This window comes from Balaenoptera borealis, assembly GCF_965194805.1.
Source record: "Balaenoptera borealis genome assembly, chromosome: 13".
NCBI lineage: Eukaryota > Metazoa > Chordata > Mammalia > Artiodactyla > Balaenopteridae > Balaenoptera > Balaenoptera borealis.
The window spans coordinates 22,567,193-22,593,789 of record NC_138870.1 but is presented as its reverse complement, the minus strand read 5'-3'; the positions used below and the strand labels follow the sequence as shown (position 1 = coordinate 22,593,789).

Below are 26,597 nucleotides of genomic sequence, written 5' to 3'. Positions count from 1 at the left end.
TGGATAAGGTCAGCAACTATTCATGTTTCCATCTAATTATCCTCTTCTCCAGTAGTTCTTTGGCTATTGTGCAGAGAAAGAAGGTAGCTTCTTTCTTGAAGTCAGAACCCTTACCTATTGCCAACATTATTTTATTTTTTCACAGTTCCACAAAAATCACCAATATTGAATTCAGTGATCTCATGAGCCAGGAGAGTTGAGCTCATTTAGAGCAGATAAGGGAATCATACCGCTTTCTCTCTAAATTCCCATCAATTTCACTTTCACCAAGACATTCTTCCTTGTTAAAGTAGAAGCTGTCCCTGTCTCTGCCTCCACTTACTGACTGATGATTCTGTCAGTAAGACAAGAATTTGTCAGATGCTCTACTTTTAGCCAAATGAGATTCCCTGCAGGTGCCCTCTTGGTTAGAGTAGCCTTCTAAGCTGTGTTGAGATCTGGGTCAGGAAAGTATCCTCTCAGCCAGCTGGGCCCAAGTATGTTCTTCTTGAAACCACCCATATGCCTGTGTGGTGTCCTCATCCTCAAATTTATACATTTCTACACTTTTACAGAGGTGTACAACTTCTTGACAGGCGGCTAAACTGCATCCCCTCCTATAAGGTTAGATATTTTTAAATCTATTGAGCCTAGAAAAGTTTCACTATCCATCAGCCCACTTCATGTCCCCACTTCCCTCCTTAGTGAGCTTAAATTCCATCATTAAAATAACTGAACAAGCATCTCAGATCTCTTCCTCTTTTTTCCTTCATCATACTCACCTGGTTAAACTCTGGTCCTGACTACATCCTATATTGTGCCCACATCCTTAAATCTTAACGTTTCTGGAAAAAAATCACAGAACCATGCTGAGTAGTCTCACTTAAATTCATGACCACAAACCTCAAATGGGCACACAGCACTGCTTGCCACACCACATCATTTCTCTAGTAGTAGATTTGTCACTCTCCTAAGTTGACTTTTTTCATACAGCTCTTTACTCCTCAAATACCCAGCATCCACCCCTCCTCCCTCCCACTGACCTTCTACATACTAATGCCCTTTCTGTTTATTTGTATTTGTTGTTGTCCTGCCTTGAATGTTTCTCCCCTGACCCTCTTAACTTCATGATTTACTCCTCCATTTCATTCATGTCTTCGTTCAGGTCTTCCCTAAACAACTTAGCCCGGAGGGCACTCTCCATCACCAATGCTCTTTTTCCTTCATAGTACTTATTTCTACCTGAATTGTTTTGTATACATATTTTCTCTACTGTTAGCTGAAAAATTTTTTTTAAATTTCACTTTCATAATTTGCATATGCATATTCTTAATTTTTTCTGGATGCTCCATCACGTTACCATCTATAGTATCTACCCTATTGAGTTTGGATACCTGTCTCCTAAGCCCCCCATCCTGCCGTTTCAAACTATACAGATTGTTCTCAATGTAGGTTGTGTAGTTATTATCCTAAGTCTTCACCATCTCCTAAGTTGAATCCAGCATTTTCTAGATAACATGTTTTGCTCTTTCACAGTTTACTTGTTCTTTGTGCTGGAGCGCATCTTCTGGGAACTAGGGCCTCCAGACTCACAGAGCCCAGAGCTGTAGGGACAGAACCCAGAGTTGTAGGGACAGGAAGCACATATTTCCCAAATGGGTCACTGGGAATGATAGTAAGAAGGATCACTCCTACACTCCCCCTTATTTTCTAGACCCATTTATTCTACCTATTGGAGGCACAGCACAATGTAATGATCATTGATTTATGGCAGCTATTCTTAACAAGGATTCTCCATGATAATCAAGCCCTAATGCCCTAATGCATCCGTTATATATTATGAATTAACTTTCCTCCTAAGAGCTGTGGATCATCCTTGACAAAATTGAGAAAATAGTCAGTCCAATAGTTTTGGGTGTGGCTTAAATCTCTCATGGAATTCTGATTGAGAAAGACTGAGGGTATATCCTCTACCCCAGAGGATGGCATATCTACACAAGGTAGTATCTCCAAGCAGGCACTGTACTTTCAAAAGACCATTTCTTCTTGGTGGTACAGTATGTGATACAACCAGTAGATATTATGGTCAGATGCCCAATGCCACATCTTCTTTGCTATTAAAAAAGTAGTTCTCAAACATTAGTGTACGTTAGAATCATTTGGAGGGCTTTTTAAAACACAGACTTCTGGACCCTACCTCAGTCTCATTTAAGTCCTTGGGTGGGATCCAAGAAATTGCATTTCTAATAAGTTCCCAGTTGATGATGATGTTACTGGTCCAGGAACCACACTTTGAGAACCACTGCTGTAAAATGAGTTTGTAGATCCAATGTATTGTTATGTAAGATCCCAAATCAATGGATCAGATATTCTATAAACTTTTCAATAGCAGTGCAAGCTGAAGCCCTGGGAAAGACAAACCCACACCCAGAATACATGCCACTCTCCTTTCCAGGTGGAGGGGACCCAAGGTATTCAACTTGCCATCAAGCGGCTGGTTGATTCCTTGAGGGATGAGATCATCTCATGGGCTTAGAATTGGTTTCTGTTGATAGCAGATTGGACATTTGGCAGTAGGAGTATCTATATCAGCCTTGGTGAGTGGAAGTTCCTGTTATTGAGTCCACGAATAGCCTCCAACCATGCTACCATGGTAGTCCATTCACACACCCATTGTGCCAGCACTGGAATGACTAATGACAGAGGTTTGCTGATGTCAACTGGTTAAGTCATTCTGTCTACTTGATATTTTATGCTTTGTTTGTGGTTGATGCTATCTGGTATGTAGGTAATGTGTAATACCAAGAATTTCACACTTTGTGTTCACTCCCATACATCCATCCAAATCATTTTCTTGAATTTGTTAAGACTTGTTTTGTGGCCTAATATAAGATCTAGTCTAGAAAATGTTCTCTGTGTGCTTGAGAAGAATGTGTATCCTGCTGCTATTTTATGAAATATTCTGTTTATGTCTGTTATGTACATTTGTTCTATAGTGTGGTTCAAACCCACTGCTTCCTTATTTATTCTCAGTCTGGGTGAGCTGTCGATTGTTGAGAGTGAGGTAGTAAAGTCTCCAACTATTATTTCATTGCTGTTTATTTACCCTTTTATTTCTGTTAGTATCTGCTTTATATATTTAGGTGCTCAAGTTGCATGCATAAATATTTACAATTGTTATATCTTATGGATGAATTGACACCTTTATCATAGTATAATGACCTTCTTTTTCTCTCATGACCATTTTTAGCTTAAAATCTATTTTGACTCATATAGGTATAGCTACTTCTGCTTTCCTTTGGTTATCGTTTGCTTTGACTATGTTTTTCATTTCTTCAACTTCAGCCTAAGTGTGTCTTTAAGGCTAAGTGTAGGCAGCATATTGTTGTATCTTGTTGTTTTTTTGCTTTCCTTTTAGTCATTCAGCCATTGTATATCTTTTGATCAAATAATTTAACTGATTTACATTTAAAGTAGTTATTTATAGGTAAGGACTTACTATTGCCATTTTGTTCATTGTATTCTGACTGTTTGGTAGTTCTTTTGTTACTTCCTTCTTTTCTTGCTCTCTTCATTTATGATTTGATGACTTTTTGTGGCAGTATGCTTGATTCCCTTATCATAATCCTTTGTGTATCTACTACAGGTTTTTCCTTTTTGGTTATAGTGAAATTTATATAAAATATCTTATAGTTATAAAATCCTATTTTAAGCTGATAGCAACATAACTTTGATAGCATACTGAAACACTATGCTTTTACTTTTCCTCCCCTCACATTTTAGGTTACTGATGTTACAATTTAAATCATTTCTATACTGTGTGTCTACTAACAGATTACTATAGTTATATTTATTTTTAATGTGTTTCTTTTTTAACTTTTCAATTAAAATTGTAAGTGATTTGCACATCACCATTACAAGATTAGAAAATCTAACTTTGACTATCTATTTACTTTCACTGGTGAGTTTACACATTCATATGTTTTTACGATGTTGATTAGCATCCTTTCATTTCAGCTTGAAAAATGCCTTTAGCATTTCTTTTAAGGCAGGTCTAGTGGTGATGAACTCTTTCAGCATTTGTGTGTTTGGGAAAGTCTTTATGTTTCCTTCATTTCTGCAGAACGACTTTGCCAGGTATAGTATTCTTGGTTTACAAATTTTTTCTTTCAATATTTCGAATATGTCATCCCACTTTCTTCCGGCCTGCAAAATTTCTGCTGAGAAATCCACTGATAGTCTTATGGGGGTCCAACAGCTTCCTATTATACTTAGATAGAAATCCAAATTCCTCACCATTACTCTCAAATATTTGCATGATCAGGCCCTGTCTACCTTTCCAACCTCTTAAGATCCTCCAGTTACTCTGGCTTATTTTCTGTTTGAAACTTTCCAGGTAGGGTTCTCCTTCGGGGCCATTGTGAATGTGGTTCCTTCTGCTTGGATCATTCTGTGTCCATTTCTTCACGTTGTGGATCCAGCTCATAATTCAGGACTTCATTCAAATAGTACATCCTCAGAGATGCTACCCTGACCACCTCCCCATCCGGGTTGACTGCCCACCACACTACATCTCCACTGGCAGTCTTTCAATCTTCTTTTTTTTTTTTTTTTTTGATATGGACCATTTTTAAAGTCTTTATTGAATCTGTTACAACACTGCTTCTGTTTTATGTTTTGTTTTTTTGGCCACGAGGCTTGTGGGATCTAAGCTCCCCGACCAGGGATCAAACCGCACCCCCTGCAATGGAAGGTGAAGTCTTAACCACTGCACCGCCAGGGAAGTCTCAGTTTCTCAGTCTTATCACTTTTTTTTTCATAGTACAAATCACCATGTGAAATACTCTTATTAACGGAATTACTATCCTGTTTATGTTTTGTCTCTTTCCCTCCCATTTTTAAGTTAAGCTCCATCATTGAAGGTCTCTTGCCTCTTTCATTCAGTGCTCTATCCTCAGCTCCCCAATAAAGTAGGCACTCGGTTCATATTTGCTGAATAAATAACTCAGTAAGAAACTCTACCCAGTTTTATTAATGTGTATGAAATTAAGCCCAAAGGTGTATTTTTGGCACAGCCATAGGCCTTTTAACAAGCTAACCTCCAGTCATCACCTCCTAAGCATATACATTAGTCAGTCTGAATAACCCTTTGCAACCTGGAAAAGATCCAGCCTACTTCTTGAACCCAGTCACTACAACCCACTCTGGGATCAAATTCACAAACTCTTTCTGCCTCGCTGCCTCCTGGCCTCTTGCCTTACTCCCCACCTAAGCTGTGCCCTTGCTTTGAAGTTTCCACGGACCCCCTTGACAGAGGACCAGATCCCCGCATCATCATCTCCAGCTCCCCTTGTGAACTCCTCACACTCTATGCACTGATATGGAAGGCTACTCCCCATCACACTTGTGACTCACCATGCCTCTTCCTTCTCGATTTCTTCTTTCCATGTTTCTACCTGCCACCCTCCATGGTAACTGTTTTCCCAGGTTTATCTGTTTTTCTCCTTCCCCCACTATATTGAGTTAAAAGCCTTCTAGTTCTGTCAGTCTAGCCTCTAGGCAGACACATTCTTTCTGTGCCTGTGAAACGTGAACCACCCGTGGCCAAGAATCCAGTATTCCAATATCTTAAGCCAATGGGCCCCCAGTCCAAATCTAGTTCATCAACACTACCTGGACAGGCAATCACTGATCTCTTAGCTCTTTCTCTTTCATCTCAAATCCATACTCTCAGTAGAATTAAGTGATAAAAACAGCACCTGTATCCCAAGTAATTTGTAGTTGTTGTTCAAGAGTTTATATTCTCTAAAGACTCTTCCCTGAGAGCTTCAGATTTTCTCTGTTTTCAGACTCAAATGCTGCCTCTCTGTTTTCTCTTTGCTGCAGCAGCCAGGTTTCCTGTGGGCAGGTCTGGGCTTTGAACATCTCTTTACAATCAATTTTGATGCAGGCCAACAATTTCTTTGTCCCCATACTTTCGTATACCTCAGAGATCTTTCCATCAGATATACCAGAACTCTTCATGCTTTAAAATGTAGTTCCTTGTAGAGTGAAAATCCCAGAGTCAGGAGATCTGCAGGAGAGCTGAGGGAGAATGAGCAGGTGAACACAAAAAAGAAATGATAGAGGAAAATAAGCCCAATTCCTAGGCAAGAATTATGATGCCCATGGATTATCTGAAAACTTTTAAAACATCCAAATGAAAATGGAAGAATCAATGAGGTCAGCTCATATTGTACTTTTTTGCCTTTTATCTCATACCATAAACCTTGCAGAATAATCTGCCTCTGAATCAAAAATTTTGTTGGAACATCTGCCCCATTTAAGTTATAGCTACAATATTAAACAATAATAACTACAGTACTGGGGAGATGGAACATCAAGCTCTTTTCCAAATTGATTAGTCAGTTTATTTATGTAATTATGAATGCAGCTAATGTTTCAAGCTATAAAGCTATAGCATAAAGTGTTTGAAGAAATAAGTCGTTCAAATTATTCCCCCACCAAGAGAATAGAATCCAGCAGCACCATGGGGTTTAGAATCAGACCTAGATTTAAATATCAGGTCTATCAGTTATTAGCCTGTAGCACTTAATCTCTCTGAACTTTCCTATACTCATATATAAGAATGGAAGCGAAGACTCCTTTCTGGGTTGTTCTAAGGATTTAATGACACAATCTATAGGAAAAAGCACCAGCATGGTGCTTGACACCTGATTACTCAATAAGTGTTTACTCTTCTTCCTACCAGAAGACCAGCCCAAACTCTGAGATTTTAGACCCCATATAAATATTAGACATTCATAGCTCTTCCCCTTTAAAAAGGGGAACAAAAGTAGCTTTGTTCCACCTCCCTAAGAGGTCATTGGTTAGAACAACCCTTCTATGCCTATTCAATAGTGTTTGGAAAGGAGAATCTCAAGTTTTACTGCCAGTGGATGTTTGATGTTGGAACATAGAGAGTGTCATGGTATCAATGTTTCAGCCTAGTGGGAATTTCAATTCCAACTTGAAACCAGAAAAATCTTAATCCTATCCAAAAAGTGTGTACAAAGAAGAGGAACAACAGAAGTAGATGAATCAAAACTCAGTGAGAACAAAATAATCAGGTACACTGATTTTGTTTATTGGATTAGTGATGAAAATCTGGACATTCATGTCAAATCTCACCCCAGGTCCTTAATTTGCTGTGGACAATTTTGTTTAAATTAATGTAAAGTAAAATGTAAAACTAGGGTCTCATTTCAATTCATGGTCTCAGTCATTCTTGGCAAAATATTTAGTTGTCTCATGAAGTTAATGAAGCAAAACCTCAGGAAGGAGAAACCATGGCCATGGCCAGTGTGCCTTCAGTCTCCCCTCCTGTTCCCACAGCAGACATCACACCATGTCACTCATTCCTACTGACCTTGGATGTGGTCTCAGAATTGCAGCCAAGGTTGCAGAGCCTAGAACAAGTGAAGGCAGGTGAGCAGCTCTGGTTACGGGTCTTCTGTCTGTCTAGGTGTTCTATGTTGGTCATGGGTGGAGTTGTCTTCTCAAGGATGAGGAGAAGCAGGCTCTATCAGAGGATGCCAACCCATATTTGCTCCTGATTGGCCCCAAAGAGCTTGCTTCTCTGTTTCTACTCATTTGGCTTGGACTTTTGACCTTACCTCCTTGGCTGTCACTGCCTTTGCTCCTGCTTTTCTGAAGGCCAGGCCTGCCCCTCTGTGGCACACAGCTCTGCTTCTTCCCCAGCACACACTTAGCTCCAGACCTCACTCCAGATGCTCACTTGGTGCTGCTTTTTCTCACTGAAGAGAGGTCTCAGGACTTCTCTGGCAACCCATGGCTTTCTGCTACTCCTACTGGGCAGAGCCTGCTGTGGCCTTAGCGGGCGGCCACTCTCCGCTGTCCTCACCTGGTCTGATTAACCCAGTTCTGGGAAGCTGCTCTGTGGGACCCAGCCCGGCCCACCCTGGCCTTGTCCGGCCTTGGCATGAGGGGGAGGGTGGTCTTCAGAACCCACATCTTTCCTCAAGGGACAGCCTGTACCTGAGTCAGCCCACGCCAAAAAGGCGGCCTCTTCTTCCTTTTCGGGATTTGTGGTTCACTCGTTACTCCTCAAGCCTACCACAGTTGCCTTGGCAGCAACACACCCTGGGGCCCGCTGGGAAAATTCCACACTCCGATTTGGCACCTGTCGCTGGTAGCAGACAGGCCTGAACTGCTGGGGAGGGACAGAGCCATGATGAATTAGATATTGAACCGATTGGGGCAGCGGCGGAGTCCCTTTCTATGATAGTGGACAGCAAAGCAGTGTTAGGGAAATGGCTTCTTTTCTTTCTTCTGTTAGCAATCAATCCTTGTGCCCCAGGACGGCCTCAGCTTGGCAGGTTGACACCCAGATGATTTCTGATGGCCTACGTGCCGACCACAAGGCAAGCTCGAGTGCTGCCAACTCAGCCCCACAGAGAATCCCTTCTCTGGGGATGAGAGGTGCCGTTCCAAACCCCAGCAAGCTGGAATGCATCCACTCCTATCCCTTGCATGCAGCTACAGTGAACAGTGGTCAGCCGAAGCAGAAGAGCAGAGGCATGGCCTGTCTGTGCGGGAAATGTTAGTCTATGCTCTGAAATCTGAGACGTGAAGGGAAATTTGGCCACGGAAGAGCTGTGGTTCCAAAACTGATAAAAATGTTCCAAAATCCTGCTCTGTCATATGCTTGATTACACCACTACTCAGGATGACAAATGAGCTTCCATCTTAATTATAGCTTGGGAAAGGATGTATAGACAGTTCTTTGACTTCTGTTTTATTCTGTCCATTCCAAATAGCTACTTCCAAAAGCAGGAGTGTAGAAGAAGAGACATAAATAACACTCCATGGACTGTCTCATTTGCTCTGGAAAATCCCCTAAAAGGTTAATGTTGCATCTCATGCTTCTGGGCATGTGTGGGTCACATGCTGGGAGCTGGGAAGCAGCTCCTGACTCCTGCTGTGGTGATCCGCCAACCAGGCGGATAGGGAAGGACACCAGGCAGCACAGACACAAGCTCTGGTAAACCAGTGTTGACTTCAGGATTACATCCATGACTAGAAATCACATGAGGAGAGAACTCTCAGTTTCCTTCCCTGGGAGAAGGATGGAGCAAGAGAGGAAAGGACACAGTGATTTAACACTTTCAAGGTGTCGAGAAGGGAGAAAACCCCTCAGACAATGTGGAGACAGAAGCCACTCTCTCCAGAAGCTTCCAGAAGATGCTGGAAGCATCTGGATTCCCGAGGACAAAGGACACCTTAATTCCTGGTTGGCACATGAAGAATCTCCAGTGCCAAGTATCCTGACCAAGGCATTCTGTGGCAAGGAGAAAGGAGAGGAGGAAAGAGATCAAATCCTACTGGAGACTGTCTCATGGGGAAAAGCCAAATAGCTGAGTTCCCTGTAGTCTAAGAGTCCTCACACTTAAGGCAGGGAGCCCAAGCCTCACACAACTTCACAGGCAATAGGATGCCAGGGGACCTGGCCAGAGTTGCTTTTCTGTGGGGGAAAAAGTGGCTCCATCCTGCTAGAAGGTTTGGGATTCCTTCGGTGAGGATGCCAGTGGAGAGGGTATAGAAGTCACCCCCAAAAGAGTTAGAGATGGAGGGTGCCTGTGAAAGTGAGGTGGGGAATGCAGCTGGAGCAGGTTAAAGACAAATATGGCTGTAAATGCAGCTGCCTTAGGCAGGCTAATGGAGAAATGGACCAAGGCCTCTGAGGGCAAGAAAAGCAAGAAGATGCCGTGAGCTTGGCACCATGATGGCCTGGGCATGAGAACTCACCTCCCCCCATCCCACCTTCCCCTGCCACCTCCCAGCCTCATGCAGTTCTCATGTGCCAGCAGAGGCTCTTGGATCCATATGAAATCTGCTCCCACTGGTGTTGGAGGCGGGCTGCGTGCCCGGATGCCCTATGAATCACCTGCAGCAGGAGGAGATCATCACTCTCCCATCTGCTGCCCCTGCTCTCAACCTCCAAGTAGAGCTGGCACCTGGGAATAGGTCCGGGATCTCAGCCTTCTCCCTCTCTCCTGCCCTGTTCACCAGAAGTGGTGGGCCTCGACCGCGAACCTTACTGCTCTCTGGCTGTCCGGGGTGGGACCGTTGTAGCTGCCGGAGACCCCCAGCAGATGCAATTGCTTGTGAATGATGTTCGAATGGGTCCCTGGAAATAAGGAAGTAAACAATCTGTCTGGGGACTCCAGGACCAGCCCCTCATAGATCAGGAGAGCCTCGTCTGCGCTCCTGGGGCAGATGGCCGGGGATGTAGCACAGGCATGGCCATCTGAAGGAGCCTGGTTTTGTCTCTTTGTTTGTTTGTTTGTTTTTAGCCATTTGGGATGGGCAGACTGTAGCAAATTCTTGTTGTGCTTTTGATTCTCTTAATATTCTTCAACGTGACCACATTTATTTAGGGAATCAGGGACCTCCCGGGGGTCTTCTGGCCGGGTCTCTTGCTGCCAGGGAGGTCTGTGCCATGAAATCAAGACAGACGAGGAATGATTTTTAGCAGCAAAGATTTGTCCTCCTCCCACCTCCAGCATCTGCCAGATGCCCCGAAAATTTCATAGATCAGAGTCTCTCTGTTAACAATAATATGTACGAAATAAAATTTATAGTGGAAGCTTGGATTGATCTCTTTAAAAAAAAGTTATTGATTGCTTAGTATATACCAGGCACCAATGAGACTAAGGCTTAGAGAGATTTATGAACTTCCATGTAGACATAGGTGGTACGAAGGAAGATCAGGGCTGGAAGCCACATCTTCTCAACTCCCAGTCCAGTGTTCTTACCATAGCGCCATAAAGAAGGGAAGGAAATAAGATGTCTGATCTTTAGAATATTAACTATGGAATTTCTTTTAAACAATACAGTTTGCAAAAAATATTTGCAAAAAATATTTTTGCCAGTTAAATTCATAATAGATCTAAATCGTGTATAATCAGTGCTTCTAAAACTTAAGAAAGCAACATTTTCACAAACAAGGTGACCCTGGTCCGGATAATTTGGTCTTCTGATACTGTGCTTAGCAAAACCCTTTCTCCTGGCCACTCCCGTCTTAATGAGAATGAAGTCAAATGAGTGGGATCCTGAGGAAGGAGGGTCATGGCCTCTCCTATGGTGAGGTAAGCTGGCTATACGGCCATGTGATCCACTGACACACTTTCTTTAAGAATCAGAAAGCAGGAATTCCCTGGCGGTCCAGTGGTTAGGACTCTGTGCTTTCACTGCTGGGGGCGCAGTCGGGGAACTAAGATCCCACAAGTTGCGTGGGCTCAGCAAAAAAAAAAAAAAAAAAAAAAAAACGGATCAGAAAACACTTATAATTTCCCCGGCTGAAGCTTTTGAGAGATGGGATCAAAGGCTCTTTCTCAGTTGGTCCTTCTCAGCGCACCTCCTACCTCAGAGTTGGCAAACTTGGTAAAGGTAGGCTGGTACTCTCCCATCCCTCACCCATGACAGTCATAGCTAATCTGGCATGGCTGTCTTTCCCACTGATCTTTGGGGTGACTCAGAATCCTTCTCAACACAGCACTCAAGACAGCAGCTGTCAACAGAGAGAAGTGACATGTGAACTGACACCTGATTGCCAGCAAGGTTTTACCGGCTCCTTTTCACTCAGAGGGGTGCCAGATGTTCCCACTTTTCTCTGCAGTTTGCTCTTTGCTTCCATTCGACTGCGGTAGGGTTACAAATTTACTTAGGGTACACTGAGATGTGTAGATAAAAAGTAGTTTCATATTGTGCTGTAGTCGCTGTTACTGGACAATGGGGAAGGGACAGAGAAGGATTCTGTAATTTAGACCAGTGCATCTCAAACTTTTATGTGCATCCAAATGAATTATCTAGGGATCTACTTAAAATTCAGATTCTGATTCATGAGGTCTGAAAGGTGTCCTGAGTTCTACATTTCTAATGAGCTCCCAGCTGAAGCTGTTGATTTGGGGCCCACACTTTGGGTAGTAAGGCTTTTAGACACTGCAATAAACTTAGTCTGATATTAAATTTCAATAGTCTCCTTATGTAGCTCTTTGGTCTCTCTTACATTAAATACTTAGTCCATCAGAGGTCCATTAGATCTCATGGTGGAATGGGAAAATGGTACCTATGAATCCACATGGAATCCTCTGGATCATCCCTAGCCTCTGTTATGCAGTGGCTGCTCTGGGCTGCTCTACAGACTGGTGACCACTAAGGTTTAACTAGTCTCTTCTCTGGGCCTGATTGTGTTCAGACTCTCAGAAGCAAATCTGAAAAACTGATCTTGTGAAGATACTGTGAATGGTATAGACTTCCTGTGCTGACACAGAGAATCTGTGACCATTGAGTGAATTGTAAACAAGATGGCAGGCTAAAGTTTGGGATGGGGGGTTTTCAATGCTCTCAAATCACAGGTAGCTACCTAGGGATAAGACCACATTAAAGGCTCAATGTCTCCAAGCCTTAGTTTCTTCTTCTGTAAATCATACCCATACCATAGGGTTTTTGCTATACACAAACTGTACTTTTTAGTGTTTTCCCACAGCTGCAAGGAAGCATAGTGAATCTGCTTTTGGTTTCACCTCAATCCAAGCGAAACTTGAACTCTGCTGAAGAGGATGTAAGTTAACATCAAGTATGCCTGAGGATCCTAAACTCCAAATCTTGAGAATTCCAGAGCAAGGGTGAAACTTAACGGCAGGTGATTTTCTACTGACCAAGATTTAGCCATCCACGCATCCATCTCTCTGGCCAGAAACATTCGTTAAGCATTTAAATGTGACACAGGCAGAGCCATGCGCTAGATGTGAGTTCATCGTTTGCAGTAACTGAACATATCACATTCAAGGCCACAATTCAAAGAAGCAAATTTCAAGTCGCCTTAATTTAAAAAAGGAATATAGCATAATTTCATTCCTACACAAAACTTGCTTCTAAATGGTCTTAAGTCTTTTTGAACGCCACTCTAAGTAACACTCTGAAGAGTCCCTGACATTTTCTCTGGATGCTGCAGACCAGAAGCTTTTAGAATGCTCTGCAGATTGCTGATGAGAGCTCTCATTTACTTGCAAATTCTCTTGACTATCAAAAGTGAAATGCGGAGAGGAGCCAAAGTCTTATAAATAGAAAGAGGTCATTATTGCACTGAAGGAACCAAGTTGCTCAGACCTTTCTACCAAACTAATGAATTCTCCCTGCTCCTTTTTGGGTTGTTTCACATTTTGGAAAGAAGGAGCAGACAGATTGGATGACTTGCCCAAGGCCAGAGAATGTGCCACCAGCGGACTTTGGAATGAGACGTATCATTCTTGGCTCTCCGGACCTTTCCCTGACAGCCTTACCTCTTTTTGGCTCCAGGGATACTGGGGTTGCTGTGAAGAGTAAAAGAAATGAGTTAGAAAGAGTCCTGCAGCTGTATTATTTTTATAGTCCTATTGTATGTGACATCTGCCCCTTGTGAATTTGCTCAGTAGCTGAGGAATGCTAAGGATTTCATTATTCAGACAGCAAATAAGGCCTGGTCACCAGTCCTGGAACTGACGGGAGGGCTGCCAGGCCTTGAGTCTTTGAAAAGGGAATGCCGGTGGGCCTTCCCTGCAAGTCTATCTTGGCTTGAGCCAACTGGGTCAAAGGCAGGCAGCTTAGCCCTCTATTACAGAGCAGGGAATTAACTCGTGATGTCAGTAGTCCCAATATTGGAGGTGTGAGCGGGTGACACACTGTGAATGAGCAAGTGTATCTCATCCTCAGCACCCCTGCCTCTCCCAAAATGTTGACCCAGCTCACAAAATGAAAATGAGTCGTCTTGCCCAGCATCTTCATAACCCACTAAAACGGGAAGACAGTCCTAAGGCTCACATCCCTTAGCTGGCTCTCGCTAACTCCCAGCCCTTGGCATCCAAGGGCGCTGGATGGATTCTGTTCTTCAGTCAGTCAACACCTGGCTGGATCTGGGACTGGAAGGGACATTCCAGCCCAAGCCATGCTGCTCTTCACGTCCCTGCACATCATTCAGGGGTTGGGACTCCCATAGGGAGCCCAGCCTGAGGGATGGCCTCTCCCAGGCAGAGTAAGTTATGTAGGCTCCCTTCCCAGGACTGTACATCAGCTGCCTGGAGAAATGGCCTTGATGACCTCATGAATGTGACATGCACAGAACCACCCTTAGATCTGGCAGCTGGACCCCTGCCTCTATCCTGTGCTGTAGAGGTCCCCGCTCTGACCCTTACCCAGATGAGTGAGCGTCCACAGGTCCCACCCAGCACACATACTGTCCCTTCTGACCACTCTCCAGGGCACTGGAATTCCTTCCAACAGCTCAAGGCCCATTTTCAGGACCAGCCTTGGGCCTTTCCCCCAGGTTCACCCCTGACTAGTGGACAATAAGTGCTGTGTATGGAGAGAGTGGTGGAGATTGGGGGTTGTACACAAGGGGCTGGGGTCTCCACACATATGTACATGAGGCCCCTCCTGAAGTGGCTTTAGAGCCTCTGTGTGCATTCCTGCCCAGGGGCCCATGCAGGCCAGGGCATAAGAAATCCCCAAATATTCTTTTCTGGAATAATTTTCTACTCCCCATCTACTAGGTCAGTTCATCAATTCCCATGGGTTATACCAGCTTCATGCTAATGACATCTTAATTTATATTTTTTCTTTGCTGAACTCTAGACTATCTACTTGGTATTCCCAGTTAGATATATCTGATGTCTCAAACTTAACATGGTTAAAACAGATTTCTTGGGTTTTTTTCCCCCCAAATATTGTGCTCCCATCGTGCTTTTTCATCGTAGTAAATGGTGTCACTATCCACCCAGTTGCTCAAGCTAAAGACCTAGGAGCATCCTTACTGGATCTCTCTCCTTCCCCCTCACCCATGTCAAATCCACTGGCAAATTCTATTGGTTCTACCTCAGATCTCTTTCTTCTCTCCCTTTTCACTGCCATCCCTTTGGCCCAAGCCACCAACACCTCTTGCCTGGACAACTGAACTAACTTCCTAACTGGTTTTTCTGCTCCTATTCTTGTCCTCCTACGGTCCTTTCTCCCGAGTGACAAAAATGCTCTTCTTTCCATGCAAGTTAGATCATGCCTTCTCACCTGGCCCCTGTGCAAAAGGGGGAAATGTCTTCTCACGCCTAATGGATGTAACCCTTGCCTATGCCTCCATCCTTGTCTCATGCGTCCCTCCTTCTCTTTCACTGCCTACTCAGGCCCTTCAGTTCCTCCAGCGCCCTCTGCTTTCCCACACCTTATACAGCCAGCAACATCTCCTCATGAGGGTCTCAGCTTAAATGTCACCTCCTCTGAGAGCCCTCCCGGAGAGATCCAGCTAAAAATGGTCCCGATCCCTTGCCTCCTGCATTGATTCTCCTTCTTAGCCCCTTATTTGTTCCCTGCATAACACTTATATTTGAAAGTATTATTTTATGTGATTGTTTTCTTGTCCTTCTATCCTACTAGTCTCTAAGCTCTTTAAAGGCAGGGCCATGTCTGTCTTGTTCACAGTTCGGTCCCCTGTGACCAAGACAGTTCAAGGCAAATAGTCAGTGCTGGGGAAACACTTGTTGTACGTATAATGAAGGTGGGGACAGGACTGGTGGGTGTGGAAAACATATAAGTAAGAATAGCATCTTTTGCATCCCTCAGGGACCCAGGACTAGTCATTTTCCCACAGTCCAAGGGTCAACCACCGATGTCGGAAGATCCCTTTTCTCCTGATCGCTCATGTTGGTTTCTAGATCCTCTGTATGTGTTCTCAGAGGGCCCCTTCTAATCTATAGAAAGAATGTAAGACCCTGGCTAAAGCTGAAGCTGAGAAATTCCGCTGGGCCTCAGAGATCCAGAGAAAGCCATCCCCACCCTGAGAGTGGCAGGTTATAGCTCTGCTCACGGGGCAACCCGGTCCTGAGAGCCTGGTGGGGTTGCTTGGGTGCAGAGATTACAGAAAGCCTCTCTGTTCAGGGTGGGTTTCCTTCGCTTTGTTTCTTTGTGTGCTCCACGGCTTGTTCCTAACTCACGGCCAATCACCACACTGCCAGATGGTGCGAAAGATTTACCGGAATTTCGTTTTCAAATAAACCACAAGCTTGGATGAGTTAATGTTGTTCCACATAAAAAAGCCACAAAACTGGACAAATTAACGTTGTTTCAAGAAAAGAAACTTGTCCAAGCCGTCAGCTCTGCCCTTCTCAAAGGGCTCTGATAGCTGCACGAAGACACTGGGGGTGGGTCACTCTCGTGTGAGGCCACCACACCAAAGGGTGGGTGGGGAGGGAGCACCCCTCCCGCTCCCGCTGACTCCGCAGAATGACTTGGCAGAGCCGTGGGGAATTTCATTCTCCCGTGGAACTGGATCGTGTCTGTCAAGTTCGTCTCAGTTACACCAAGAGCCCAAAGATGGCAACGGCCTCTTCCAGCCTGTCAGCAGAGGCTGCAGTCCCCCCTCAAACACAGACCGGCTGTGAGCTTTCCTGGACGGCGAGTCACCTGACAGCTGACCAGCAGGGATGTGAGGACAAATGATTTATACGCCACATTTATATGCTGCCGGGGGTGTTTCACGTAGCATCCCCTCCGCAGCAGTAATGGCAATATAGCCTGGTAGACAATGCATCCAAGTTCAAAACCTAGATCCTAACCCCAGCTGCACCGCTTACAGCTGTGGGGTCATGGGCAGATTGCAGTTCTCTAAGGAACAATGTTTTCTCGTCCTTTAGATAGAGGTAATAATCCTAAAACGACAGGGTCATCTTAAGAATAAAACTGAGATAAAAATCCTTTGCACCCTAAATGTGGGAGCTGTATGGGCTGATGATGATGATGGTGTCAGTTTTGCGGCCGCCCCCCAACCCCGTCCTTAGAGCACTCAGAGCCAGTCTCAGAGGAGGTGTGTCATCTGCTTCCTGTGGTCAAAATACCATGAAGTAAATCAAGCCAAGAAAGCAATCAATATAGCTCAACCGAAAGAGCCCTTCTTAAAGAATCTAAAACATCGCCTTTTCTTTTCTTGACCACACATCAGATTAGGTCCCTTCTGACCTTTGTGTTAAATTAGAATTCTACCGCTTGCCTCCTTTTGGAAATTTTATATCATAAGTATATGTAGAAATACTCTAAAGGGATGTCTGTGATCTGTGTCTTGGAACTTCATTTTGTTACATGGGATAAAGAAATCTGGAACTTATTTGAGCAGAGATTCAGGTTCACGAACTTAATAATAATAACCAAAGTATCTACCATGGATTGAGTACTTTCCAAGCTAAAAAACTTTATATCCTTTATTCTAGTGAATCTCCACTATAAATCTGCAATATTTCCCCCATTTTACAGATGAAAATACTAGAGAAAAATTGTACTAGTTGTAAAAAGCCCAGATCTGTTTCACCGTAAGGTCTGCTCATGCTGTTCTACTTGTTTTTTGGGGTAGAAGTCACTAGAGAGGAACAAAATAACAAAGATAATAATGGTAACGATAATATCACTGTTATTATCATTATTGAATGTTTAAAAACCATTTAAAATGTAGAAGTTTTGCCTCAGAACTCACAACCACCCTATAAGGTGGAGACTCTCATTGTCTCCATTTTACAGATGAGGGAACCCAGCAGAGAAGCTAATGGCACGTCAAAGCCACTTAGCTGGTGGTAGGTAGCAGAGCTGGGATTGAAGCCCAGGCAGTTTGACCTTGACCTCTGTGCCATGTGACTTCCCAAGGGCAGAGCTTGAAGCCTCCTGGAGCTCTGTGCAGTGAAGAAAACGTTCCCAACATCATTCATCAAGCCAGACGCCCTGAAGCTCCTGTCGCATCCCCACAGCATAAGGTAGACCCACCGGCTCTGTAAGGGATCCCTGTGTAAGCACGCAGATTTGGGTTGTGACTTGCTAAAGAGGCACAGTAAAGGCTGTGACTTCTTCCTGCGCCTGGGAAAAAGCATCTCAGGGGGCGGGGAAAGGGGTCACGAGAAATCATTTCCTGATGCGAAAACTCTACAAAGTTTGACTGGATTTCTTAGAAACATGAAGAGGGACAAATAATTTTTGGTCCATTTTCTTACAGGGCTTAATTTCGTTTCCTCAGGTTCTTGTTTGTTTTACCTCAGAATGTGATCATCAATAGCATATCTTAATTTCTTTCTTCTTTCTGGCTGAAAGCAAAGCTTTTAACTTCTCAGTTGATAGAAATATGCCCCTCCTCCCACCTCTCAGATTTGGTTCATTTCTTAGGGTTCAAATGAGGTTTGGAGAAAGCTCTGTTCATTTTGAAGCCTCATGTCTGGGGCCTGGAAGAAGGCTACAACTGCCCAAGATAGGAAATCCCCTCTCAAGTCAGCCACAGGCCTAAATAAACAGTGAATCTCCTCACAGAGTGCCCAGCCGAGCTTCAAATGCCCCCAAGTCCCTTCAGCAGCTCCACATGCAGGTCTGGTGGGAGCCTGCGTTTCAGGGCCCTCTGGGGTGCTTTCCCTTCCCAAGGCTGACGTCCCCAGCCACTGACTCACCGCTCGTCCTCCTTTACTAGAAGTTCTGGAGGAAGCAATGCAGGGGAGAAATTCACTGTTTCTACTCCCTAAATCTGACCATGACTCATTATTCAGCAAACACCAAATGGTTCCACATCCTCCTCCTGAGAAGGAGGGGCCGGGCGGTTACATAAGCAGCCGTGTACGGCTGCTCTTGGGTAATTGAAAGTGAAGCCCTTCTGACTGGAAGCCTGGTTGGCAGGGACGTGACTCTTTCCTCACCCCATGACACCAGTCTTGACGAGGGGAGAAACCTCTCCGGGAGAGGGCCCCCAAAGCCAAGATGTACCGCGGGGGGTTGTTTTTTGCACAGTAGGCCTGATGGTTGGCATAGACGGTATTTTCTGCCTTATCAAAACAGGGCCCTGCCACAGTGTCTCTGATCTTATCTCTTGACAAGCTGGAGCTCAGCTTTGTGGGGCAGACTCTACCCGGCACGCTGAACAGAGGAGGAAGCGTGGCGAGGGGCTTCTGTGCCCAGGGACCAACCAAGAAGGGCCACCCGGGAAGGATCATCTGAGGGAGAGGATTCGCAAGGGCTGCTTTTGTGTAATAAGCTCAGCGCTGTGATCATAGAAAATAGAGTTGAATTGCAAAGCTCAGAGTACAGGAGGCAGTTGTTTTTCTGGTTCAGGGAGAAGAGAAGTGACTTTAAATTGCTCTTCGAAAGATACAGAGGGGTTAGACGGATCTTCGCTAGGCTCAGTAATCCTGTGCTCCTTTCCAGCCTGCATTACCAAGGAATGACTTTTGAGGAGCGGTGGGAAGCAAAACAAAATCTGAACATCCATTTCTGGAACCTGCTACACGCAGAGAAGGCCTGCTTATAGACACCACAGGAAGTTCCAGCTGATGAAGGGAAAGCTATCTTTTTGAATGCCATCCCCGAGGGGCTTGCGGGTGTATATACCTGGCTTCTTGGACAAGACCAGGGTTCTCCTTGACTGGGCGTGGTTGTCTGCTTGAGCGGAGCTGGGCAGGGCCTGCAGGGGAGGGGCGGTGGCTGAGGGAACACAGTGGCCTCCAGCTTGGCAAGGCTGCCATCCTCAAGAGGAATGTTCCAGGAAACGTCCCCGACACACAGAGAAATGAGATCCTGTAGAAGACTGGCCTAAAGAGCTCAAGAAGGCCAGTAAAACTGAAGCATTTGGTAAGAGATAGAGATGGAATGGCATTGTTGGGTTATCTAAATGTGGTGTGTCGCCATGAGTGGGGGGCTGCCTTGAGGTTCCCAGCCATAGTCATGGTATCATAGTATGGTATACTATGATATGATATATGGTATAGACATGGCATCATAGTATGGTATACTATGATTGATACGATATAAGGTATAGACATGGCACCATAGCATGGTGCACTATGATACGACCTATGGCATAGACATGGCACCATAGAATGGCGCACTGTGATACGACCTATGGCGTAGACATGGCACCATAGCATGGCGCACTATGATACGACCTATGGCATAGACATGGCACCATAGCATGGCGCACTGTGATAAGACACATGGCGTAGACATGGCACCATAGGCTGAGTTATGTGTCCCCACCCCACCACCAAATTGATACGTTGAAATCCTAACCCACCCGCACCCCCGCGCCAATATCGCAGGACATGACTATATTTGAGATAGGGCCTTTAAAGAGATAATTAAGTTAAATTGAGGTCATAGGTGGGCCCCACTCCAATATGACCAGCTTTCTTATAAGAAGAGCCGATTAGGGCATAGACACAGGCAGAAGGAAGCCCATGTGAAAATACAACCTGTCCCTTTTATGGGTGGTTCTCGGAAGATAAGCTAAGGCAGATAGAGAGAGAGGGCTTCCTGCCCCCATTACAGTCCTGAGTATAAATGGAGCTGTGGAAACTGGGTTCCTGAGCGTTTTGAGAAAAATTACGAAGGCTCATACACTCTGGTACAGGGAAGTCTAAGAGTCTCCAAACGCCCGAGTGAGGAAATGCAGTTCTGTGGGCCTTCTTCTCCAGGACGTTCTAACCAGCACTGTCTCCACAGTGTGCTCAATCCAGGGGCATTCTCCTCAAGCCCCGCTTTACAACCCCTGTACCTGGAGCCCGGCCAGGCCCTCCAGCAGCCCCATCTCAGTTAAGGACCTGCCAAAGGAATGGTTTATCCATGTGCCTCGTGTATATCAAGGGAAAGTAATCCTAGGCTCTGGCTGAGAGGGTCTTAATGGACCCTTCAGGAAGGAAGCCTGCCTGATAACACAGGGTTAGACAGCTGGCTGTTTGCTTTGCTAGAGCTTAGTTTTGTGTTCTCTCTTCTGAGAGGCAGGGGTTGGACACCAGCATGAACAGGATAAAACGCCCGAAGGATTAACAACTGGGTCCCTCCCCCACTCTCCCACCACCTCCTTCTCAATTATTCCAATTTTAGTCTTTTCTCACCTTCCCTAAATCTGATATTTTAACTAAACATTCTGGTTTTGCGTTCTTCCTTCCTTTATTCCTTTTTAAAAGTCTATTTTAATGAAATGCTCTCTGGCTCCCAGCAAAGCTCACTTCCACTGTGAGTGCCCCTGGAGTGGGCAGGAAAGGATGAGTCCTAGCTGCCTTTCAAAGCTGCCCCCATCCCTTCCCCCTTCCACACCGCCCACGCCTACATGAGGATGAGAGACAATAGGGCACCAGTGTCTCAGGACGGTTCCCCAGAGCCACTTCCCCTAATACTGCTCTTCCCTCGGGGCTGGCAGCTGTGGGTGGGGCCTGAGAGAAGCTTCTAGCCTCATCATTTTCTTTGAGACAAAATTTAGAGAAGCGTTAAGAAGCAAACGGAGCATAAACCAATGTCTTAGCAAGTGCTGCCATTCAGAGATGAAGTGTATTTAGGAGGAAAAATGCAACTCTGGACCCATAGGTAAGAGCTAAATCCCGACATAAATACCTCATAAACTTGGAACTTCCAACCCAGCCCTGAGAATGCCGTGCTCTCCCACGCACTGACGGCAGACCTGGTCCTCGTCCAGGGAGTTCAGTTGCAAAGCTGGAAACTCCCTGACTTAAAACAATGTCTGGGTGTTTTCTGCTTCCTAGGAGCTTGGAAGGAGAGTTAAAAGTTTAATAAATGTGTTGCTTAATTTGACTTCTCCTACCCTGCATACCTGTTGTTTCATCCGGGTTCATTAGATGCGCCAGCCATAAAAGGTGAGCTGTAGAAAACTCGGTGAGGCAAATGAAGAGATTACTTCATGGCTCCTGCCCAGTGTGTAGCAGTGTGCTCGGGTATCGTATAAGACAAGCACCTCCACCCGCAAATAATAAGATGTAGTCCCTGCATTCTTGGACTTGATAAACCAAGGAGTCCAGAGAGATGGCTGATCAACCCTTCAGATGCCTATTTCTTCAAAAAATTTATTTTTCTTTTCCATTATGGTTTATTACAGAATATTGAATATAATTCCCTGTGCTAGGAACTTGTTGTTTATCCATTCTCTATATAATTGTTTGCATCTGCTGGTCCCAAACTCCCAATCCATCCCTCCCCTGTTCCCCCTCCCCCTTGGCAACCACCAGTCTGTTCTCTATGTCTGTGAGTATGTTTCTGTTTCATAGATAAGTTCATTTGTGTCATATTTTAGATTCCACATATAAGTGATATCACATGGTATTTGTCTTTCTTTTTCTGACTTACTTCGCTTAGTATGATAATCTCTAGGTCCATTCATATAGCTGCGAATGGCATTCTTTCGTTCTTTTTATGGCTGAGTAATATTCCATTGTGTGTGTGTGTGTGTATATATATACCTACACACACATACATATATATATATATATATATATATATATACACATATAGTACATCTTCTTTTATCCATTCATCTGTCGATGGACATTTAGGTTGTTTCCATGTTTTTGCTATTGTGAATAGTACTACTATGAACATAGGCATGCACGCAGATACGTATTTCTAATACCCATTTTCTTTTTCTGCTTCACCTGCTTCTTCCTCTTCTTATTTCCCCTATCCTTTAACCTCCCCCTCCCCTTCATGCATTCCTTGCCCTTTCCTCCTCCAGGTCCTGCTTTACTGGGCTAGAAGTGAAGAGCACAACAGCTCTCTCATTGCTCTCAGCGTCAAGGGTAAAAGGAAGTGACCTGGAGTTAGTTGTCTTACCTTCTCAACCCAACTTCTCTTGGCTGAAGTTAGCTTTTAGGAGGAGTAAAATAAGAAGGGAAGAGAAATAGATGTGGGAACACCTCGTCAAAAATTATTTGCTGTCAGGGAAGCATATAGGTGAATACATAAATGGTAAATCACAGAATTACAGAGAAGGAAGAGGACTTTGAGCCTTGAAAACTTACTCCCTCACTTTACAGATAAGGAAAATGAGACCCAGAAAGTTGGTGATCTTCACAAAAAGGGAGCATCATCATAAAAGGGTCTAAGACTCAGGCCTTCTTGTTTCTAAATCAATGCTCCTTCCCTGGGTAGACTTCCTCCTAGATGCCAGATAAATATATGTGATTGGGGAGGCCATCCGTGGGCCTAATCCTACCCCACCTTCACCTTTGCCTGCAAGTTCTCTCATCCCATCACATTAAATGAAACTGCCCGGGGATGTCATGTTAAGCTCTTATCTATCCACTATGTCTCCATGTAAATGAGTAATGTGAGAATGGTGGTTTGGAGAGAACACTGAGTTAGGACCACAAGTCCCGACCTGTCTCCTATGATCTGGGCAGAACAATCTGGATCAGTGCTATCCAACAGAGTTATAACATGAGCCACAAGGGAGAGCCACTTGTGTAATTTTGAATTTTCTAGTAGTCACATTAAAAAAAGTAAAATGAAACAGGTGAGATTCATTTTATTTTATTTTTTAAAAAATATTTATTTTGGTTGCACCTTGGTCTTAGTTGCGGGATCTTTTAGTTGTGGCATTCGAACTCCTTAGTTGCGGCATGTGGACTCTTAGTTGCGGCATGCATGTGGGATCTAGTTCCCCGACCAGGGATCGAATCTGCGCCCCCTGCATTGGAAGCGTGGAGTCTTACCCACTGGACCACCAGGGAAGTCTTGAGATTCATTTTAATACATTTTATTGGACCTAATCTATCTGAAATATCATACTAATGGACCATCAATTTTTAAAATGTATCAATGAGATATTTTACATTCTTTTGTTTTGGTACCAAGTCCGTGGCATTTTGTGTGTGTGTTGCACTTACAGCATCTTCAGTTTGGACTAGCCATTTCAAAAGCTCTGTGGCCACACGTTCCTAGTGGCTACCACATTGGACAGGGCAGATCTAGACTTCTTTTCTCATCTGTAAAATAAGACGCTAAGACCATCAGGGATTTTCAAACTTCTCTGCTTAGAGTCCTAGGAATTCTTTAGAGGAGCCTCAAGGAGTGTGTGTGTGTGTGTGTGCGTGTGTGTGTGATGGATTTGGGAGGGGTGGAGACAGCTAGCTTTGGATCATCTACTTCCACTTCATGCCAAATACTTCCAGCATTAACTGTTTTAAATATTTGCCTTTGGTGTGAGATTTTGTTGTGAGAAGATGTTCCACAGCTAAATAAAGATGCTAAAAACCCTTGAATAGCATAACCTGTTAATTTCACCGAGTACCCCAGCCTAGCTTCTGGAAGAATGGAAAAGGGGCAAATAGTTACCTGCCAGGAAAGAAAAGGGCCGGGTGACAAGTGTGGGAGTAGCCCAACACTCCAGCTGGTTGTAAAAGTTATGGCTGTGGCCTGTAAACTAGTGTGTCAGGCACGGACTGTCTCCCACCTGGTCAGGTTAATGGATAACAGTTTGAGTTATCAACTTGGGTTTTGTCTGCTAGGGCTGTCCTGGGGCCCCAGCCTTTTCCATAGGCCAGACTGTCTGCAATCTGGGCTGACTGATACACAGAGGTCACAGAAGGACAGGCTTTTTGTGGAACACAGTACCTTGGTTCTCTTGCTCCATAAGCACCCCAGCTTGAGGACACCCTGCCCAGGGAAGTTCCACATGTGGCTCCAAAGATTTTATCCTGTTCTCTTCATTTTAAACTGGAATATACAAGAGAATACGCACAGTAGCAAAACAGCTGCAAGATTCAAACAGCTATACCAGCAAAGGATGCAGTGTTGGAGGATATCAGTAAATCCAGGTTCACGGCCAGCCGTCAGCCCACCCACTCACTTCCCAGGGCCACGCCAGGATGAGATGGAGCTCGTGGCCACAGTCCTTTGAAACTCAACTGCTCAGGGAATTCACACATTTTTGTTAGATTATTATTCTTCATTTAATGGGTTATTAAGTAGCCCCACTGAGTTCAGTTAGACACATGGTCTCCACCCTTCTGGAATTTCTTAAATATTATGGTAAAATGAAGATGTCCTGCTCTTCAGTTGGCTAAAAATTCCCAGAATCTTAAGCAAGCTAGAGATGAAAAAATATATAGCAGTCCATGACATGTTTATATTACCAAGGAGACAATTAAAAACATAGCCTGAAAAAGCTATTTCCTCAAAAAATTAAAAATAGAGCTACCATATGATCTAGCAATTCCACTTCGGAGTATTCATCCAAAGGAAATGAAAAGTCTAACTCAAAAAAATATCTGCACCCCCGTGTTCATTGCAGCTTTATTTACAATAGCCAAGATATGGAAACACACACACACAATGGAACATTATTCAGCCATAAAAAAGGAGGAAATCTTGCCACTTGCAATGTCGTGGATGGACCTTGAGGGTATTATGCTAAATGAAATGTCAGACAAAGAAAAACAAATACTGTATGATCTCACTTATATGTGGAATCTTAAAAAAAACAACAAATAATGAATTCACGGATTCAAAGAACAAATTGGTGGTTGCTAGAGGTGAGGAGTGGGGTGTGGGCAAAATGAATGTGGTCAAAAGCTGCAAACTTCCCGTTATAAGATAAATAAGTAAATAAGTTCTTGGGATGTAATGTACAGCATGGTGACTATGGTCAATAATACTGTGTGGTATATTTGGAGGTTGTTAAGAGAGTAGATTCTAAAAGCTCTCATCATAAGAAAAAAGAAATTTTTAACTTTGTGTGGTGATGGACGTTAACTAGACTTATTGTGATCATCATTTTGTAATACAGGCATACATTAAATCATTATGTTGTGCACCCGAAACTAATGTAATGTTATATGTCAGTCATATCTCAGTTTTTTAAAAAGTGAGATCTAGTCCCAGATCTATCCCTTAAAAGAACACTTATAATAAAGATGTTTCTAAGAAAAACAAACAAACAAAAAAAACATAGCCTGCACATTTCCCACTTTCCAACTCTTCTCCATTTACTTACCTCTCTTTAGTGGTATCTGCTTCTTCGGATCGAGTATAAACAGAAATCCTCTAGATGTTTCTTCAGGTACAAGGGAGGATACCGCCTAAGTATCTAGCAACATACAAACAATAACAGTAGCCATTTATGTGCCAGACATTGTGTTGCACATTTACTCTGACAGGTTGCTTCATTTGATTTTACAATAACCTTCATCAGCCCGTGATTTATGAAAGAGACACTGGCTCAGTGAGGATCAGAGGCTTCCCTGGCATCACAAATTTAGGGTAGAACTGGGATTCTAACTCAAGATTAAAGTATATGCCAGAGCCTCTGTGCCTTATGTACAGCAGTCTCTTGCCATCCTATACGTGGCCCAATCTGTGCATTTTTAAAAAAGACAATTCTAAAAAAAAATAAATAAATAAAAGACAATTCTAGAAAATGTATTAGCCACAGTTGTACAAAAGAGGACAATTAAATATGTTCCTGCTCAGTATTTATTAATTTTGGAGGGGATATTAACTAAATGACATATATTTAGGTTTGATAGACACAGAGAAGGCCCCCATAATCGTTAACTATAATTATTGGTCTGGAAAAACTTACCTCCTGTAGGAAGCCGCTTTCCTCCTTTCTAAGAACAAATGTCTTTCCTTACCCCACTCTTTGATTCCTGCCGAAGGCCTGTACTTATGTCATATTTCTATAGGGGAAAAAAAATGGGCCAAGTGGGTTGAGGAATTATTTTTCTAATATGTGGATTTAATTATATTAAATCTTGCAAAGATTTTCAAATGAATTACACTCAGTT

General features: G+C 43.9%; 1 long non-coding RNA gene across 1 annotated transcript; it reads left to right on the top strand.

The window, feature by feature from the left end:
* Positions 1-1,751: 1,751 nt before the first annotated feature.
* LOC309610014 lies at positions 1,752-26,218 on the top strand. The gene is made up of 2 exons (XR_014233702.1): positions 1,752-19,653; positions 21,654-26,218. It is a non-coding gene; the product is annotated as an uncharacterized lncRNA (long non-coding RNA).
* The last annotated feature ends 379 nt before the right edge of the window (positions 26,219-26,597 follow it).